Genomic DNA, 20,497 nt, shown 5'->3' with positions numbered 1-20,497 from the left:
GTTGTAAAAGCACTCACCACCTCCCTCCCCGCTCCAGGCGCCCAGCCATAAACCATTAATTACTTAGTATGTGTGCTGGTAGCTGTCGCAGAGCTCTCATGTGACAGGGAGAGTGAACCCAGAGCTGTAAGATTTAACCTCCCCTGGTCCTATATCAGCCACAGAATGTCTTGTCACTATAAAAGGAAAACCCTGATATATGACACTGCTGTGGGAAAAACTCTGCTTCCTTAGAGCAGACTTGTTATGTTTCTTCAATTCTCTAACTCACCTCCTTCAATTTGACTTTATTACTATTTTAATTTTTTACTGAATGTCTATATTTATCATGGGAACTTAAGTGGGTCTCCTATCTACAACAGCAGACAGGGTTTTGTTTTTTGATTAATTCCAACAGTTTGTGCATTTTGATTGATAGGTTTAGGCCACTGGCATTGACTAAAATTATTAAAAAACAGAAGTATTATTTTCTTTTTAAAATTTTTTATTTATAAAAAGGAAACTGACAAAAACCATAGGATAAGAGGGGTACAACTCCACACAATTCCCACCACCAGCTCTCCATATCCATCCCTTGAAAGCTTTCCTATTCTTTATCCCTCTAGGAGCAAGGACCCAGGGTCATTATGGGGTGCAGAAGGTGGGAGGTCTGGCTTCTGTAACTGCTTTCCTGCTGAACAGGGGCGTTGGCAGGTAGATCCATACTCCCAGCCTGTCTCTCTTTTTCCTTAGTGGGGCAAGGGTCTGGGGAAGTGGGGCTCCAGGAAGCACCGGTGGGGTCATCTGCCCAGGGAAGTCTGGTTGGCATCATGCTAGCATCTGGAACCTGGTGGCTGAAAAGAGAGTTAACAAGTAAAGCCAAATAAATTGTTGACTAATCGTGAATCTAAAGGCTGGAATATTGTAGATGAAGATTTGGTGGTCTCTGATTTGTAGATACTTAGTAGGCCTATTTTAGTTATATTCCAAAGGGCCCATTACTATACTTTTTGTTGTTGTTGTTGTTTTTGTTTGTTTGTTTTTGTTTTCTGAGCCTGATGTCTGATATACAGATGGGCCCCCAAGTTATTGTCTGGGGAGATGATGTCATGGCTGGAAAAAGGACCAGAAAGCTGGATCAGGGAAGAGAGTAGCTCCCAAATATGAGAAAGGTGTATAAATATTGTTGACTGTAAATCGCATCAATTTTATTTCATCTGGGGCCCATATTCAGCTTAGGAGCCTATGTGACCTCCGCATCCCTGTAGATCTGAGCTCACATTCTGTGGTCATGAGTAGGAACGTTCCAGGCTGCCCCAATATCGACCCATCTTCCTCAGGTGGTAGATAGAGTGTGTTTTCTAGCCTCCCTTTGGAGAAGGAGGATGGAATATTCTCTACCATTGTTGATCCACATTGAGGGCAAGGTCCTATGGGGGCCCACAAAGGGGTCTTTTGTGTTGTTCCTGATAGGGATGACTGGTAACATTAGTGAGAAGGATCTATTTGAGGTCTAGGTTTGGGAATCTCATGGCTCCCCGATTAGGGTCCCAGCTAATGGGGTGGCCTGATAGTGACTAAAGAGTCATCATCTAAAGTATGCCAGTCTCTTGCCCTTATTCAGCTTTTGCAGTCCTTGCTTTGATAAAGTTAGCTTTGGAGTGACTGAGGGAAGTGTAATAGGAAGTAGGTGAGGAGGGTATCTAAGTCTAAGTAGAAACTATTTCATTAGGAACTTTATAGTATCTTTTTAGGTCTATATACTTACTTGCTGCATATATTGGCTCACTGAATGTTGTAACTTTAACTTAAAAGGGCGTCGGCACTTAAGGATTCACAGTGGGGAGCTGAGAACAGGTTTAAACAATAGAAGGTTTTATTATGGTGAAACAGGTAAAAGGCAAAATAAGCAATTATCATCAGGGGCTGAGAGTACATTAGGTCCATAAAGTCTGAGTCTAGTTATAAAAAGTTTAGTTCCATAAGATAAACAATTATCAGCTAAGGTAAAGGTTGCCCATGGCTGTAGAGGGGTCTAAAAGTTTGCCGGCTAGCGGAGTCACACGTGTTCAGTTCCCAGGAGAAGTAGCCATGGTGGATGCCTGGAGCATCTCCGCCAAGATGAAGCAGCAGCCAGGGAGGGCGACCTGCTCCCAGTCCCGTGCTCTTATACCTTCCCTTCTCTGTCTGCCTGGCCTCAGACTGATGTCATTCATATACTGATAGTCCCAAACTCCTGTTGGGGTCACAACAGCTGCAGACTATTATGCACTTTTCTTTTGCTTTCAGGTATATATTTTGCCCTAATTTATGGATACATGTGTACATATGCTCTATCTCATGGAACCTGGTCTATATCTAGGTTTTGGGACTTTGTTAGGAAGTACTCCATTGGAAATGGAATTAGAGAATCCTATGAGAAAGGAAAGGTCTCACCTGAGTAATGAGGCTGAAGGGTTGACATTCCACATCTGACGTCTCTGGACACAGTCTGAAGTGAAGCATATTGGGGTGGTACTCATTGCATTGATTAGGTTGGAATCAGGAGATGCAATATCATTTGGTATGAATTGAGAGAAGCATGTAGGAAAGTGAGCCCCACCCTAGAGGTTCTAGGACTGGAGGATTTAGAAGTATTGTGTTCTGCCCATGAGTTATGCCAAGGAAGGGGGAATGGTAAGAGTTTTGTCTGTTAATGACTCACCCCAGGTCTGTTTTATTAGCTGACACTCCTGTTGTGAGGAGAAATATGAGACACAGAGATCACGCCCTTAAGGTAGAGGGAGGGTAGTGGGTTTCCTTTATTTCTCTGTTTCTAACACACCCTGCTCTCCCTGTCATGACTGTACTTTCAACTGGAAGCTCAGATCTCAGAGAGAAATCTCTGAGTCAACAAGCCTAGGTGAGCTGGAGGTCTGCCCTCCTTCCCATTCTTCTTGCAGAGAATAAGGCTCTAAATATGGTCTTCTTCTGCTTGGCTGGGTCAGTAAGTCCTTCTCAGTCCCCTTCACCAGAGGTCACAGCCTCACCCTGTGCCTGCACCTCTGGGGGTGGATTGTTCCCTGGGAACAGATCTGCTCTCACCACACTACTGTTCCCAAGTCTGTGTACAGACTTTCCTGGATCATGCTGTCATCATACCATACACCACAAGGGAGATTCCTGAACTTTGGCTTTTGTGTAGTGAGTCATATCTGTAAACACAGTGGGATACTACTGTCTGTTAAGATTTCTGTCACTTCAGTGACCAAGCTTATAAAACAGAAACAAAATGTAACCAGGATTTTTTGACAACTATAATAAGAACTATTTCTATGATTAATAACATTGTTTTTTTTTTCATGACCTATAAGTAGAAAGGTTATTTTTCTCATCTAAAGGAGCCTGGACTGTGGACACCACAGAGAGTCCTGGGACTAAACCAGAGCAGCTGGGAGTGGAAAATTTCTATTTCAAAAAACCAACTTTCAATTGTGATTAGTAGTGGTCATAGTATTTTGTTCAAGATTACAGAGTACTGTTCAACACCACACTTACACTTAAAGTTCTGTGTCTCTACCCTCCCAAAGATAATCACTGTAGTTCTCACAAACCCCTAGATATAATTTGCTGTTTCTTTCATTGTAGGTCTCCACTCCCCAAGTTCATATGTATCAGTTCTCTAGACTCCACATATGAGCGAAACCATCTTGCCTTTCATTTCTTAGTTTGCTGAGCATAATCAATTTCAGTTCCATGTATTTTGTTCCAAAGCACACAGTAAAGTCTCCTTCTTCTCCTCCTCCTCCTTCTTCTCTTCTTTCATTTCCTTCCTTTTTTTTTTTTTTTAACCAGAGTAGCATTCCATGGAGTATATATTCTCATAACTTATTTTTTTAAAGTCTTTTTTATATTTATTTGTTTTCCCTTTTGTTGCTTTTATTTTTTATTGTTGTCATAGTTATTATTGTTGTAGTTATTGATTTTGTCATTGTTAGATAGAACAGAGAGAAATGGAGAGAGGAGGGGAAAACAGAAAGGGGGAGAGAAAGATAGACACCTGCAGACCTGCTTCACGACTTGTGAAGCAACTCCCCTGCAAGTGGGGAGTCAGGGGCTGAAAGCGGGATCCTTATGCTGGTCTTTGTGCTTCACATACGCTTAACCTGCTGTGCTACCACCCAACTCCCTTCTCAAAACTTTTTATCCAGTCATCTGTTGATGGGCATTCAGGCTGCTTGAACCCTTTGGCTATTGTGAGTAGTGCAGTTATGAACATAGTAATGGAGATGTTCTAAGTTGTCTGACTTCATTTTTTCCCAGCACTGGAGCCTTACGGTATGAATCCACTACTTCCAGAATGACTGCTTTCATTTTAAAGATACAGAGACAGAGAGATGGAAAATCATTATTGCACTGGGGTTTGTCCAAGGACTATAGTGCTCCCACATGGGCCTGTGCCTTAACTCTAGGCCCCACACATAGCCAAGCACCTGTTCCTCTGGGTGAACTATTTGCCTGGTCTTTCTGTTTAAGGTCTCATGTACAGTGAGCACAAGGGCAGGAAAGGAAGAAATAAGTGAATGCTTGGTGTTGGGGCAGTGATGGAAAAACAGAGCAAAGCACAAAGAACAGTGTAAGGATTTCGGTTTGAGCCCCTGAATCCCCACCTGCAGGGGAGTCGCTTCATTCTTCTCAAGAACATGCAGATAATTGACAAGGATTGTCCATGTACTGGGCCATAAAGATAGCCTAAACAAATATGAATATTAAAATTATAAATGCATCTTCTCAGATCATGATGGTATGAAGCTATAAATCAACCACAGAAAGTAGAGAAACTTCCTCCAAGTCTAGAGACTAAACAGCATGCTTTTGAATAACACATGGGTCACTGAAGAAATAAAAAGGAAATTAAGAATTTCCTCAATATCAATGAAATTGAAGAAACTAGCTATCAGACCTTCTGGGACACAGAAAAAGCAGTCTTGTGAGGGGCAATTATAGCAATACAAGCTCACATTAATGAATGAAGAGGAGAAACCCCTAATAAACCATCTAACAACCAGCTGAACTAATTAGAAACAGAGCAACAGAGAGAGCCAAAGGCAGCAGGAGACAGGAAATAATGAAAATCAGAAAACAATAAAATGGAAAACAAGGGATGAATGTGGGATGATCTCACTCTCAGGCAGAAGTTGAAAAACAAGATCAGAAAAGGAAAACAAGAAGACCATCAAGATTAATGAAACCAAAAGCTGGTTCTTTAAAAGGATAAATAAAGTAGATAAACAACTAGCAACACTCATTAAGAAGACGAAAAAAGAGAGAAAGCTATGGTAAAATCACAGAAATTAGAGGAGATATTACAACAGGCAAGGCAGATATATAAAAGATCATGCAAGACAATTACGGACATCTGTATGGAAATAAATTCGACAATTTAGAAGAAATGGACATATCCTTAGAGTCATACTAACTGCCCACCTTGACACAAGAAGTAAATAAATCTAACAGGCCAATCACTAATGCATAAATTGAAACAATAATCAGAAATTCTCCCCAAGAACAAAAGCCCCAGGTCCAGATGACTATACTAGTGAAGTCTATAAATCTTTTAAAGAAAAAAAAAACCTTTTAAAGAAGAACTAACATTCATTTCTTCCAGAAAATAAAGAGGGAATACTCCCAAATACCTTTTACGAGGCTACTATCATTTTGATCCCCCAAGCAGGAAAGGACTCCACCAAAAAAGAAAACTATAGTCCTATATCCATGATGAACACTGATATAAAGATTCTCATAAAAATCCTGTAAAGTTCCAGGAGGTGCAATTTATAAAGTATCCACAATCTGACCTTTGCTCTCCCCGAAACAACTATTGAACACAATAGGAGATTGAACTGGACAAATAACCTACAGCTGAAAAAATCGACAGCCTCAAGTGGGTGCCTGTGCATGTGGTGGGGAAAAATAAGTGGAGTGGGTTGGAAGACATGGTCAAATCCAGCGCTCTATGCAGGCAGCACAGTGCTGATGACCTGTGCCATCCTGGAAAGTAGTGCAGTTATCAGACCCCCCCCCCCCCAGAAGAAAAGAAATTGGAGCTTAAAACCTCTCAATCTTTGACTCAGTTTTTTTTCTTTCCTTTCTTATTTTTTTCTTTTTCTTTTTCTTTTTTCTTTTTTCTCAGTCTGAGTTTAAGACAAGGACACAAAACTCAGATAGCCCACAAGATAGCCCAAAACACCCCTCCCCCACCCACTGCCATGGATTATACAAATGAAACTCAGAGATCACAACAGCGCCACTTGCTGACCAACAATAATCAACCCCATACATACTGAAACAAAGAGGCAAACAGCTAAATATGCCACAACAAACAGAGAGAAGCAAATGAGATGAAATCCAAGAAATTCCAGATGCAGAGACAGACTATAGAAAGCTTATGAGAACTCTACAAGAACTTAAGCAAGAGTTGAAAGAACATTTTATTTTAGAATTAAGACACACAAAAGAGAAACTCAGAACAGAATTTGATAAGAAGCTACAAAGCTTGAAAGAAGAACTTCAAGCAGAGTTCACTAATCAGATAGGAACCATGAAAGAAAAATTTCAAACAGAACTGCAAGGACTGAAAGACACCTTTAGTGCACCTCAAACTTAGGTAGAAGGCTTAGGAAATAGACTCACACATGCAGAAGAAGAATTTCCAATCTAGAAGACATAATCAGCCCACTCTTTCAATTCAAAGATGAAAGAAAGGTTTAGAAAGAATGAAGCTACTCTCTGTGAAATTGCAGACTCCATAAAAAGGTTGAATATATGAGTTATAGAGATACCTGAGAAGGTAGACCAGGTCAAAGGTCCAGAGGTAATTTTCAGAGAAATCTTAGCTGAAAATTTCCCTCACCTAGGCAATCCTCAGAACATACTTATTTCAGAGGCAGACTGATCACCCAGGTTCACAAATCCTAAATGGCCAACACCACATTATTGTAAGATTATCAAAACTCAATGACAAGGAAAATATTTGGCAGGCTGCTAGGGAAAGGAAAGAAGTTAGACACAAAGGCAGAAATATCAGATTCTCATCAGATATTTCTTCACAAACCCTAGAGGTAAGGAGAGAGTGGAATGACATATTCAAGGCACTAAAGGAGAGGGAATTCCAACCACAAATTTTGTATCCTGCAAAATTATCCTTCAAGTATGAGGGAGAAATACACTTATGATGGGCCTAGACCTCTAAAGGGTCCCTCTCTCTACTACCACTGGTCGCTTCCATAAGGAACAGCATCTTGTGGGCCCTCCCATGACCTTGGCTTTATTAGAAAGCAATGATGGTAGGGATAGCCCCAGTCTCCGAAGGGGACTATTCAAAAAAGACTGGTCCTGAAATGAATGCAGCCTGCAATGTTCCTCAGATGTGACCATGAACTATAAGCTCAGACCAATAGGGACATAGCGGTTACACAGGCTCTAGTGCTAAATATAAGTATATACATATGGCATCTGGAGCTGGTGGATGGAAGTAAACAGTTAATTTTAGCCACAGAATTTTTTTTTTATAGTAATGGGAGATATTCCCTGCCCTAATCCAACTTCCAACTTCCTAGCCCTTTTCTCTACTTTGACACCATTCTCTCAGACAATATTCTTATCCAACCTCAGGCTAGCTACCAAACTCAAGCAAAACAACCATAGATATACCCCAGGAACATGCCTAAAATGGTTTTCCTAGTTTTCTTCTACCCTAAAATCTATAATCTCATCTGCTCTAATCCTACTCTTTGGTTCCTGTTCATTAACCATGTTGACTCAACTTAGGTCATCCCACCTTTCAAACACCAAGTTACAGAAGCTACCATGACTCCATCCCAACTTTTCTGGGCAGATGACTTCACCAATGTGTCCTGGACCCTTGAATCTCCAGGACTCTGGTCCACTGGGGAGAGATAGAAACAGGCTGGGATATGGATCAACCTGTCAACGTCCATGCTCAGCGGAGAAGCAGCTACAGAAGCCAGAACTCCTACCTTCTGCTCCCCATAAACAACCTTGATCCATACTCCCAGTGGGGGAGAAGTGATGGGATTAAGATAAGAGGGCTCTGCATTCCAGCTCCATCAGCACCCAGAGAGAGGAAGGAAAAGGAGAGGAACATATGGAGGTAGCTGTGATGTTATGAGTGGCTTAGAGGGAAAGAGAGTATTGAATCAGAAAAAGAAGAGGCAACTATGTATAAATGTGGACAGATAGTTGTAGAAATGTTGGTTGGCCCATGTATATAACTTTAGGGGAACTGTGGTGGATTGCAGTGGGGAGAGTAAATATTCAGAATTGTGGTCTTGGGAATGGTGTAGATTCAAACCCCTGTCGACATGTAATTCTGTAATATAAAAATAAATTTAAAAAAAATTTAAAAAGAAGCAGGGGCCAAAAGGCCGGACTTCTGTATAATCTTTGATTTCTTTCTCTTGCCTGATTGCTATGGCAAGAACTTCTAATACTATGTTGAAGAGTAATGGTGATAGTGGAAATCCCTGTCTAGTCCCCCATCTGAGGGGGAATGCTTTCAGCTTCTGTCCATTGAGTATGATGTTGGCTATAGGTTTGCTATATATGGATTTCACTATCTTGAGGAATTTCCCGTCTATCCCCATTTTTGGTAGAGTTTTGAGCATGAATGGGTGTTGGATTTTGTCAAAGGCTTTCTCTGCATCTATTGAGATAATTGTGGTTTTTGGCTTTGCTTTTATTGATGTGAATGACATTGATTGACTTCATATGTTGAACCAGCCCTGCATAGCTCCCACTTGGTTGTGATGAACAATCTTTTTGATATACTGCTGTATCTGGTTGGCCAGGATCTTGTTTTCATTTCCGTGATTAATAAGTTTATTATTGCTTGCATACTTTTTTATCTATGGTTACTTCTGACTGATTTGTAGTTTCTTCTGGGCTCTTGTCTTCATTCATTATAGTAGCAGTTTTATTTGCTCTTGGTTTAATCATTTTTTATCAATTTTTTTTTATTTTTATGTTCTGTTGTTCCTCACTTGTTGTGTTTTGAGTACAAGCCACACTATACTAAATACCTTTATGACAAATTCAATCACCAAGCTCAGAAACTACAATAGTAATTGAAGCAAGGATTGAAGCAGTTTAACCAATACCAGTTAGCCAAACAATGTCCCCAGTCCAAGAAAAAATAGCAACCAAATCCAAATGAAAATGAAAGATAAAGGAAAAAAGGGATAGCAAGAATAGACAATTATGCAAATCTACTGTCCAATGTAAATTCTAGGAGTAGCAAGAGGAAAAAGGGAAGTAGAGCAGAGTCTCACACACAAAGAGAGTCTACTCTGAGTCAGATTTCTTCCCCAAAATAATTCACAAGCGAGTATCAGTGAATTCAGAAAGCAGAAGAAGGAGGAAGGAAGAAAGGAAGACAAGAATGAGAAAAAGAAAAAGGAGAGAAAAGAACAATAAAAAGAAAAAAAGAGCAGTGAAAGGAAATTATTTATTTATTTATTATTATTTTAATTAGATAGGAGGAGGGAGAAGTGGGAGAGTGAATAGAGGAGGTAGGAAGAGTTAAACAAGTTCCTTTCACAATGGATAAGACACCTAGTAATCTAGCAATGGAAAATACACTAAGAGTTAATTTTGGTCAACTTGAAGGAGGGGAGGAAAGGGACATGCATATATATATAATAGTAATAATAAAATAGAACAGAACAAAAAAAACCCTAATAGTCAGTCTGCAGCTTGAACGGCTCCCGATTAGCTCAGGCACTCTGAGCAGAGGCAGCCAATTGTTAAAAACAAACAAACAAACAAACAAACAAACAAACAAACAAACACCCTCCAGGCAGTCTTTCCCAGGTGGGGTGAGACTCTGCTTAGCCAGATATTTGTAGCTCCAATTGGCCACTTAGACAGAAAAAAAAGAGCAAAGTGATTCAGAAAGGAACAGGATTGGAATGACACTGCTGGTGAGCCAGGAATCTCGTCCTGCTGAAAGCCAGGAGTCCTACCCTTTCCAGAAGTTGTTGTCGGAGCTCACACAAGCAGCTGCTTCCAAGTCTCCATCTTGGTTCTGCCCCCAACTTCTGATTTTTTTTTTCATTCTTTCTATATATCTGACAAAATGTCAGTAAGGATGAAACAGCATGGGAAGACTGTCAGGATGATCCAGGCAATTAACTGAGTTGCTGAAGAATGCTGGTGAGTATCAGGAATCTTCAGTGGTGTGGCTACAGACACACAAAAAAAATCCAAAGTCCATCAGCCCTAACAATAATCTTCCCATCAACTTTCCCTAGGTGGCACAGGTCATCTCCATACACATTGACACATGTGACACTCTCTCCAGTCCTGAGGTGTAAAGATGACAAAGGGCTGGCTACTATCCAAATGGAACTCAAATTCCTACCAAAGGAGATACCAAATATTCATCAAGCAGTTTCACTTGTTTACTTTTTAGGATGACAGTAGTGGATGATTAACTCTGTCTAAAAGGTAAAAGCTTCATATGATTGACATTTAGCAGGCTAAAGGAAACCAAAAATGGAAGGGGAAAGAAGGCATGGGAGCACAGAGATTAGTGTACCATCTAGCCCAAAAGAACTGGGTTGTTGGTGAATAGGGGAGAGGTGAGTGTACTGAGCAAGGGGGTGAGGAGGTAGAATGATGGAAAGCCCTAAGGCAATCACTTCACAGAGGATTTCTACATCCTCCACTTCTGCTCAGTTACCTGTGGGCTCCAGCATTTTCTGCCAGTGCTCTAGGAATCCATTAAGCCAGTGACTGCAAATTCTACTTGAGATGATGCTGAAGTCTTCTGCCAAGTCCTGATTGCTCTCCCATTCCTTTTTAATCCCTCTGGCTCCAGGATCAATGACTGTCCAGGTCATGGTCATTGTATTAATGAGGGCTCTCTGTTCATTGATGCTGAACTCCCAGGTTGCACCAGTGCACTCCCCTGCTTCCCTCTGACAGCACAGCTGGGCCTGCAGGGTGGGAAAACCTGCACCCCCCCACACACACATCACCACCTGACTCTGAGAGCCCCTCCCCTCCCAAGGCTCAGGGTGTCTCTCACACTCAGGGCTTAGACTCTCCTCTCCAGGACCTACCCTTTCCTGCCCAGCAGACCTCTTGTCTCTGAGGTGGCACCATGTTCAGTGGTCACACAAAGCCCCTTCCCTCCAGTGTGCTGCCCCCTCCCCTCTCTTGTTCCCTGTCTTCAGCTCCTACCCACTTCCACCACTCACCTCCACTCAGGCTTTTCTCTGGTTTTGTGACAAGCAGGATCATCCTGAGCTCTCGCCCCACTTCTTCCAGAGTTTGGGACAATTCTCTCCATGCTTTGGTGGCCTTGACCTCCTCCCCAAGCAGATCCACAGGTCTGGCCTTGCTGCTGTCACTGAAAGGCTTTTCCATTCACTGAGCCCTGGGCTTCACACCATGACTGTCCAGGTGAGGCCTGATATCTGACAGTGAAGTCGAGGCAGAGAGAGTGAGCATCTGTGAGAGAAGATGCAGCTGTGAGCCGGGGCCTCCCTGTGATGGGCCTGGCTGCAGAGGGAAGGACTCCTCCCTAGGTCCTTCTGCTTCTGACTTTTAGTCCTTTCTTTCCTTTAATTGTCTGGAGTTTAGTTACATACTTTGATGCTACCAATGAGATCCCACAAGTGCAAATACTTGCACTAGAAGAATTCAGTCGAAGATTGTTTTAATGAGATCTACCAATCAGTGAGGCATAAAAAGGTACTTAAACCTACCATGTATGGCTGTGAAACTATGCTACTGAAATATAAAAGTTCTGTAAATATCTACTAAATTACTCATAAAAGGATAAAGCAAACAAAAAACTACAAAAAAAAAGTACTAGATAGTGTCCCTCTTGAGATTTAAAGCTGATCTCCACAAGAATTTCAGTGGAATGGAAATAAGACACCACAGGTGACATGTCGAGTTACTGATGAGTCTGCAGTTCTAGGAGAGGCTCCTGGAGGAACATGTGGCCTTGGCAAGAGGAAGCGCTGCCCCCTCTGAGCACAGCACCAGACAAGGGGGCCTTAAGCCAGGTCCCCAGGAACTGGGTGCCAGTTACCTGGGAGCCAATACAGTCCCCACACCCTCCCCTCCTGAGAGACCTGGACAGGTCCCACCTGCCTGAGTCCCGGGTCATTCCCATCCCTCCTCCTCCTTCTTCTCCTCAGACAGGTGGTGACATCCTAGGACACTCACCTTCCAGAGACTCCCTGGCTTCTAGCAACAGCAGAATTAGCCCAAGCTTTGCAGTGAGAACTGCCGGCCCCATCTTCCCAGGAGTTTAGGACAGTGACCTGCATATATATCCTTACTTGGGAGTATTGCTGATAATTCACTCTAGGAAGGACTGGTTACCACATATTGAAATCTAATGGGACAAAACATATATTGGCAGTATTTGTAAGCATGCAAAATGTGGTCATTGCTTAAAATAAAACCTCACACATTTTCTATGTGTCCAGTCACTAGTTTGTGGTTTCACCAGGCATCTGCCTCCAGAGACATGGTCAGGACAGTTATCCTGCTTCAATACCAAATTACAGGAGTAGTGCTCCTGTAATCCTGTAATGTGCTCTTTTTGCTTCTTTACTCAAGGTTTTTGTCATGAGCACTGAAGCAACACTAGTTATTCAGATGACCACTGAAAAAATGTCAGTATATTAGGAGAAAATTAACGAGGCATTAAGTATTCAGAATTTTTCCCCTTGCATTTAACAATGCATAGACTCTTTTGTTGCCCTTTTTATTGTTGTTGTTATTGATGTCATCATTGTTGGGTAGGACAGAGAGAAATGGAGAGAGGAGAGGAAGACAGAGAGGAGGAGAGAAAGATAGACACCTGTAGACCTACTTTACCGCTTGTGAAGTGACTCCCCTGTAGGTGGGGAGCCGGAGTCTCATACCGGTCCTTGTGCTTTGTGTCACCTTCGCTTAACCTGCTGCACATTCCTTTTTTTTATTCAGTTTTTCATTCCTTTTTTTAAAAAGACACACACAGAGAGGGGGGGGTGTTAAAGCTCCTCTCTGGCTAATGTAGTGCCAGGAATCAAACCCAGGATTCCAACACACACAAGTTCAACACTCTACCCACAGAACCACCTCCCAAGTACTGAAAAATCACTCATTTCTGGAGGAGTGTTGGGTAAAGGGCATGAAATCTATACATTTTCATTAGAGACTATCCTCTCTCCACAATGAGGAAAAACCACTGAACTGAAGCAATGATCCAAGTATGCTCTACACATAGTCTAAACAAAGTCTTTAAGAACCAAAACTGGGAGTTGGGTGGTAGCACAGCGGGTTAAGAGCATATGGTGCAAAACGCACATGGTGCAAAGCGCACATGGTGCAAAGGGCACATGGTGCAAAGCGCAAGGGCGGGCTTAAGGATCCAGTTTGGAGGTCCAGGTTCCCCAGCTGCAGGAGGTCACTTCGCAAGCAGTGAAGCAGGTCTGCTAATGTCTATCTTTCTCACCTCTCTGTCTTCCCCTCCTCTCTCCATTTCTCTCTGTTCTATGCAACAACAACAACAACTATGACAACAATAACAACTACAACAAGCACAGCAACAAGGGCAACAAAAGGGGAAAAAAATAGCCTCCAGGAGCAGTGGATTCATAGTGTAGGCACCTAGCCCCAGCAATAACCCTGGAGGCAAAAAGAACCAAAACCACAGACAACCCTTGATTTACCTTTTAAAAGCTATACAAATCTGAGTCCTGATTTTCTTCTCTTTGTGTATTTTGTCGGTTTAAATATTCCCATGTTCTGATGCTCTTTCTTTTCTTTCCTTTTTCTTTTTTTTTTTGCCCAGATTTACTTTGTTTTCTTTAGCTTCTATCATTGCTGCATCTAATTGGCTTTACTATTTCTCATCTCAGAGGGTAGAACAGTTATGGAAAGAGCAAAGTTGGGCATGATAGATGTTAAGTGTTAAGTTGAACTGAAGGAGAAAATAAAATGAAGAGAGCTGAAGCAGAAAAGAACCAGGATGTGGTAACCACAAAGTAGCAGAAAATGTCACACTTCGTTGAAGCTTGCTGAGAATCAAAGGGGACTCTCTTTGTATTTAGCAGCTAAGGGCTGAACATGTGGGGGAAATTTAAAGAAAAACCCCCAAAACCTAACAGTTTTAGCTTCTGTGAAACTTGTTTCCTCTGTACAATACCCAACATCTTATATATAACTGTGCCACTGGTTGCTTCTGTTCTCCCTGGTCTAGGCTTTTGAGAGAGTCAACATATCAAAGACTCAGCCTATATATTAAAAAGACTCGGTCTGTGTTTTAAAAAGTTTGAGAAATACAATCAATTTTTCCCCTCTCATATTAATTAAACAGTGATTTATATGACTACAATTTAATAGGAGTGTACATAGACACCATTCCCACCACCAAAAGACTGTAACCCCTCCCACCTCCCCCCATGTTCAGGGAGGAGGCAATTTCAGAAGCCAGACCTTCCACTTTCTGCAACCCACAATGACCTTAGGTCCATACTCCCAGAGGGACAAAGAATAGGAAAGCTATCAGGGGAGGGGAGGGGATATAGAGATTTGGTGGTGGGGATTGTGTGCAGTTGTACCCCTCCTATCCTACGGTTTGTCTACTTTTTAGAATTAAAAAAAAAAACTTGTTTCCTCTTTTGGTGAGTGGAGGGGAGTAGAAAGGATCCTTTGATTCAGAACCTAACATGCCAATATCTGCTTCTGTGTGTCCAAAGGTTGCTTCTGCTCAGCCATTGTAGTTATATAAGGAATAGTGAAACTTGTCCTAGGTCGAAAGCTTCCAGAATAATTTGGGTTTTCAACCTACGTAAATAAAATTCCTTTCTCCTTCATTCAGTCCTGGCTCCAGTCTCCTCAGTGTTCTAGTGAGATTCCAAGGTTGGTTTCCCTAACACAATGCATTAATGCCAGAAAGACCAAATCTCAAATACCAATTATGTTACATAATATCTCTGCAGCTTTCGACAAAGTACTCAACATCTCTGATCCACAGTTTCTTTGTCGTTTATAGTCATTTCCATTTCTCCTCCTAGTTCATGTTAGGGTTGCATTTCTGGTTCCCTTGGTATTAGGTAGGATCATGCACTTGGGTTACCAGTGGATTGAAAGTACATGTGTGTTACTCCTTGGGAAAAGTTAGTAAGATAGTTGAGTTCTTGCCTTTCTCTTCAAGGATGAAAGAGATTCTAACCAGTCTAAGCCCTGAGTGATTTCACAGGGTCCACAGACATACACAAAGCTCAGCTTCACTAATCACTTCACAGATACATGCAAATTAAACCTAAATTAAGATTTTCTCTCATGACTGTGAAAATAGCCTACATGGACAAAACAGGAAACAATAGGTGTCGGTGAGGTTGTAGAGAAAAACAATTTTTTTTGCACTGCTGGTGGGAATGCACACTGGTACAGCAGCCCTGTTGGAAGACTGTATGGAGAATCCTTAAACAAATAAAAATGGAATTACCAGCAATACCACTCTTAGGTGTTTACCCAAAGGACATAAAACATTTATTCAAAGGGAACTATGTACTCCTATATTCATAGTTGCATTATTACCAGCGGCTAAAGACTAGAAGCAGCCTAAATGCCCTATAGTATATGACTGGCTTAAGACGGTATGGTGTCTATACTCCATAGAGTACTACTCTACAGTCAAAAAAAGTTGATGTTGTGTGATTTGGGACAAAATGGATGAACCCGGAGGCCACTATGCAAAATAAGAAATTAAAGAAGAACCAAACACACCCATCCAAAAAGATCTGTGTACACTTATGTTCCTGGCAGCACAATGTGTAATAGCCAAAACCTGGAAGCAACCCAGGTGTCCAACAACAGATGAGTGGCTGAGCAAGTTATGGTCTATATACACAATGGAATACTACTCAGCTATAAACAATGGTGACTTCATAGTTTTCACCCAATCTTAGATGGACCTTGAAAAACTCATGTTAAGTGAAATAAGTCAAAAACAGAAGGATGAATATGGGATGATCTCACTCTCAGGCAGAAGTTGAAAAACAAGATTAGAAGAGAAAACACAAGTAGAATCTGAACTGGAATTGGCGTATTGCACCAAATAAAAGACTCTGGGGTGGGTGGGTGGGGGGGAGAGTACAGGTCCAAGAAGGATGACAGAGGACCTAGTGGGGCTTGTATTGTTATATGGACAACTGGGAAATGTTATGCATGTACAAACTATTTTATTTACTGTTGAATGTAAAACATTAATTCCCCAATAAAGAAATAATAATAAAAAAAGAAATTAAAGACAACTACCAGGTGTTATCACTTACATGTGGAATCTAGAGAACTAGTACACATGGACTTGCAAAGAAGGGGGGGAAAAGAAACAGAAGTAAACAAACTATTTCTAAGACTTGTGAGGATGTGGTATCTTTGGGAGGAGGGGGCAGGGGAGGGACACAGAACTTTAGTGGTGGGTGCAGTGTGGAACCCACTAGTAATCACAAGTAAAAAAACAGTTTGAAGTACTTGACAAAATCAACACCCACAAATGAAAAAGATCTTTCAGAAATTGGGAACAGAGGGCTGGGCAGTGGTGCATCCAATTGACTGTACATTACACTCAGTGCGCAGTTACCTGGCTTCCAGCCCTGCTTCCCACCTACAGGGGGACAGTTTCACAAGAGATGTAGCAGGTCTGCAGATGATCCTCTCTTTCTCTCCCTCTCTAACTCCCCCTCTCCTCAAACTTTCTCCTTATCTTAGCAAATAAAAGTAAGAAATGTCTACAAGGAACAGTGGACTCACTGTGCAGGCACCAAGGCCCAGGGACAATCCTTGTGGCATTAAAAAAATACATACTAATGGGAATAGAAAGAAAATTTCTCAAAACGATGAAGGCCATATATGATGAACTCATGGTTAATATCATATTCAGTTGGGAAAAATAAAATCTGGAACTAAATAAAGATGTTCACTCTCACCACTACTATTTTACATTGACCTGGAAGCCCTTGACAGTACAACCAGGCACAAGAGATATCAAAGCAATCTATATTGGAAAGGGAGAAGATTAACTATCACTATTTGCAAATGGCATGAAAATAAAACTAGAGAACTCAGTGCTCCATAAAAAAAAAAAAACTAGATGGAATCATTAATAAATTTAGTAAAGTAGTAGGATACCAAATCAACATACAGAAATCTGTGGTATTTCTACACATAAATGATGAATAGGAGAAAGGGGAATAAAGAAAACAGTTACATTCACATAGGGAGTCAGGCGGTAGGGCAGCGTGTTAAGCGCATGTGGAGCGAAGCACAAGGACCAGCATAAGGATCCCAGTTCGAGCCCCTTGCTCCCCACCTGCAGAGGAGTTGCTTCACAGGCGGTGATGCAGGTCTGCAGGTGTCTATCTTTCTCCCTCTCTGTCTTCCCCTCCTCTCTCCATTTCTCTCTGTCCTATCCAACAACAATGACATCAGTAACAACAACAATAAGAACTATAGCAACAATAAAAAACAAGGGCAACCAAAGGGAAAATAAATAAATGTACATTCATAACATTTCCAAGTTTTCCATATGACAATGTCCTCTGTTTTTTTTCTCCATTTCCAGCACCCTCTCATCGTTCTATATTTTTTTCCAGATACACTCACCCTCCCAATCCTAATTTTTAAAGGACTTTCTCCTAGATGATTACTGTCAGGCCTTACCAAGGAGTGTGTACCAATGCTAGTCAAGTAAGTGAATACAGACCATTCTTACCAGCAAATACTGGTTATTAGTCTAGTCCTCAAATCCTGTTGGAGTCAAGACTCTGGTCACTAGCATGTTCAAACTCCTGCAAAAGCTTTCAATTCTGTTCCATTGGTATGAATACCTGTTCCAATACCACAATGTTTCAATTGCTCATTAATTATATAGCTTTATGTAATTTAATTGTGTGAATGTATTTAACTGCTTCCTTTATTTCAGAGAGATATGATCTGAGTGTCCTCCCTTCCGTAAGCAGTGGCAGACCCCCCTCACCTCACTACTGGTCTGGCAAGTGGAATCATCTCAAACAGTCCTCATCTAGTGCCAGTGTTGGGGGCTTAGAGGTTATAGAATCTTGGGAACCTATCTTGGATCCTGATCACTACTCTTTTTCTCCCCAGTGTGGTACCTAGGGCTGACTGCTCATGGCTCTGGCCAAGGGAGGATCTTAGAGGACTTGGATCAGTACTCACCACTCACAGGGCATCATTGGTGTCTGCTTCATATCTCACTGGGGAGATGAGGTGAATCACAGATTCCCAGGCAAACGCTAGAAGAAGAACAGATTCCCAGAGTGGTGGAAGGCCCACATGCAGGCTGCCTTAGGGTGAGTAAAAATAAGTTTTCAAAAACTTTCCTTTTTTGGTATGATTTTTTTTTAAAAAAACCACCTTTTCCGTTTAACAAACAGAAAACTCTTAACAGTTTTTAGTTTCAATACACTTCCTACTGAGAAAGAGCTGAAGGGCTGTGGTAGCAGTTCTAGATAAGAAGTTATTGCTGGGGCTCGGTCCCAACACTACTAATCCACTGTTCCTGGAGGCCATTTTCCTTCCTTCCTTCCTTCCTTCCTTCCTTCCTTCCTTCCTTCCTTCCTTCCTTCCTTCCTTCTTCCCTTCCTTCCTTCCTTTCTTTCTTTTTATTGGATAGAACAAAGAGAAACTGAGAGGAGAGGGGAAGATAGAGAGGGAGAGAGACAGAGATACCCACAGCCTGCTTCACTGCTTATGAAGCGACCCCCTCCCCCCACCACCTGCAGATGGGGAGCCAGGGGCTCCAACCAGGATCCTTGTGCAGGTCCTTACACTTCATACTATGTGTGCTTAACCTGTTGCACCACCGCCTGGCCTGCCCTCATGTTCTCTAGTTAACATTTTATTTACTGTGATGGCGTTCTAGGCCTTCTGTGATCAGGCCCTGTTCACCCTTAGTTCACTGAAAATATTTCCACTTGCTCCTCATTTATAATGTCCTACATTTCAACCGTGGACCTCTGTGGCCACAAGCACATAGGTCTGCCTCCACAGCATGTTACCACCACAAGACCTCAGCTGAAACTCCTGTCCCCACGTGCAGTTACAGGCAAACATAGTAGCATAAATGTAGAGGGGCAGGGACAGGCTGATTTACAATGTGCTTTTCCTGAAGGAACCAAGGCTGGAGGTTTTGTAAATCAGGGAAATGAAAAGAAAGAGAAGTAAATTTGTTTTCTCTTATATTTTTGAGAATATCTTTTGAAATCACATTGTTGGCATCAGCAGAGGGGGCTGGATTGTAAGCAGTGAGTGTGAGGAAGCTGACTAATGAGAGCTTTGTGACTCTAGTCATATATAGCTGTAAAGACAGTGGTTATAAAACCACATGGACTGAACTGTGAAAAAATATTCCCCTTACACTGTTACCCACACTCGTTCCACCTCACCAATATGTGTTGCTTTCTTTTTCTGATACTCTCATCGTAGTGGGTCTGAACTGATATATCTTTGTCAATTTTTTTTTGCATTTTCCTGTTGGTTAGTTATAGCAAGCAGCATATCATAATTTTATGGACCATTGCATAGTTTTGGAGAGGCAACAATCAAATCCTCCCTCATTTTAAAATTACATTATTTATCATTATATTATTCAGTATAGAACTTAAGTATATATTCTGGCTTTGCTCCTTACTAATTATGCCATTTGAGAATACTTTCTCCCTTTCTATAAGTTGTTGCACATTGTTTTATTTATTCATTATGTGTGTGTGTGTGTATGAGAGGGAGAGAGAGGAAGAAAGAAAAAAAGAAATGAAGGAAGAAAGAAAAAGAGAAAGAGAGAATGAGTAGAGCACTACTCCCACATATGCAGCACCAGGAGTGGAACCTGGCCCCATGAATACATTGTTCCTTATAAAGCATTATTACTAAGTCCATGCACTAACAACTTGGCTTCTCCTTTTAACACAAAGAGCAGTTGGTGAATTTGCTAAGAAAACATACCTGGAAAAAATTGTTGTAATTGTCCAAAGTCTTTTCCATCCCCCTGCTTCCATGATGAATCATTTTTTTGTTCTCTATTCTCTGAGGAGGAATATCTGTTCATTGTAGTCAAATTGCCATACAATACAGGAGTGTGTCCACAGGCTTCCTTCTGATATATCTACATTCTCTGAAGGGAGAGAAGTTTAGTCTCCTTGGGAAAGATGTCATCCTTTGCTATTTAGAAATCTTCTAGGGTATCCATGGGTGGAAGCAGTGGCTACGTGACTTCATAAATGGGAGGGCAGAACTTCAGGGAGATGAGTGTAAACTGGGTGGAAGGAGGTGTCTCATTAGTGAGACTACTGGGCTCACATGGGGACTGTATTTGAGTAGTTCTTAGACAAAGTGAAACAGTGTATTCCCTGAAAGAGAAAGAAGCCCATGAGGGTATTTCTAGGTTAGGGTAATAGGACCAATAACAAGAAACTTTCGTCACTCCCAT

At 41.5% G+C, this 20,497-nt stretch overlaps 1 long non-coding RNA gene across 4 annotated transcripts; it reads right to left on the bottom strand.

The window, feature by feature from the left end:
- Positions 1-479: 479 nt before the first annotated feature.
- Positions 480-18,335, bottom strand: LOC132542671 (uncharacterized). Of its 4 annotated transcripts, XR_009553641.1 has the most exons (6): positions 13,716-13,933; positions 12,220-12,391; positions 11,241-11,493; positions 10,721-10,993; positions 10,002-10,220; positions 480-833 (listed from the first exon to the last, which is right to left on the bottom strand). It is a non-coding gene; the product is annotated as an uncharacterized LOC132542671 (long non-coding RNA). The 4 variants fall into 4 exon arrangements; XR_009553639.1 differs by lacking the exons at positions 480-833; positions 13,716-13,933 and adding an exon at positions 18,229-18,335 and having other exon boundaries at positions 8,629-10,220; XR_009553638.1 differs by lacking the exon at positions 480-833 and having other exon boundaries at positions 8,629-10,220.
- Positions 18,336-20,497: the final 2,162 nt, after the last annotated feature.

Source organism: Erinaceus europaeus, chromosome 13 (assembly GCF_950295315.1).
Source record: "Erinaceus europaeus chromosome 13, mEriEur2.1, whole genome shotgun sequence".
Lineage (NCBI taxonomy): Eukaryota > Metazoa > Chordata > Mammalia > Eulipotyphla > Erinaceidae > Erinaceus > Erinaceus europaeus.
Note: the sequence above shows the minus strand (reverse complement) of the source record. Positions and strands in the feature narration are given on the sequence as shown.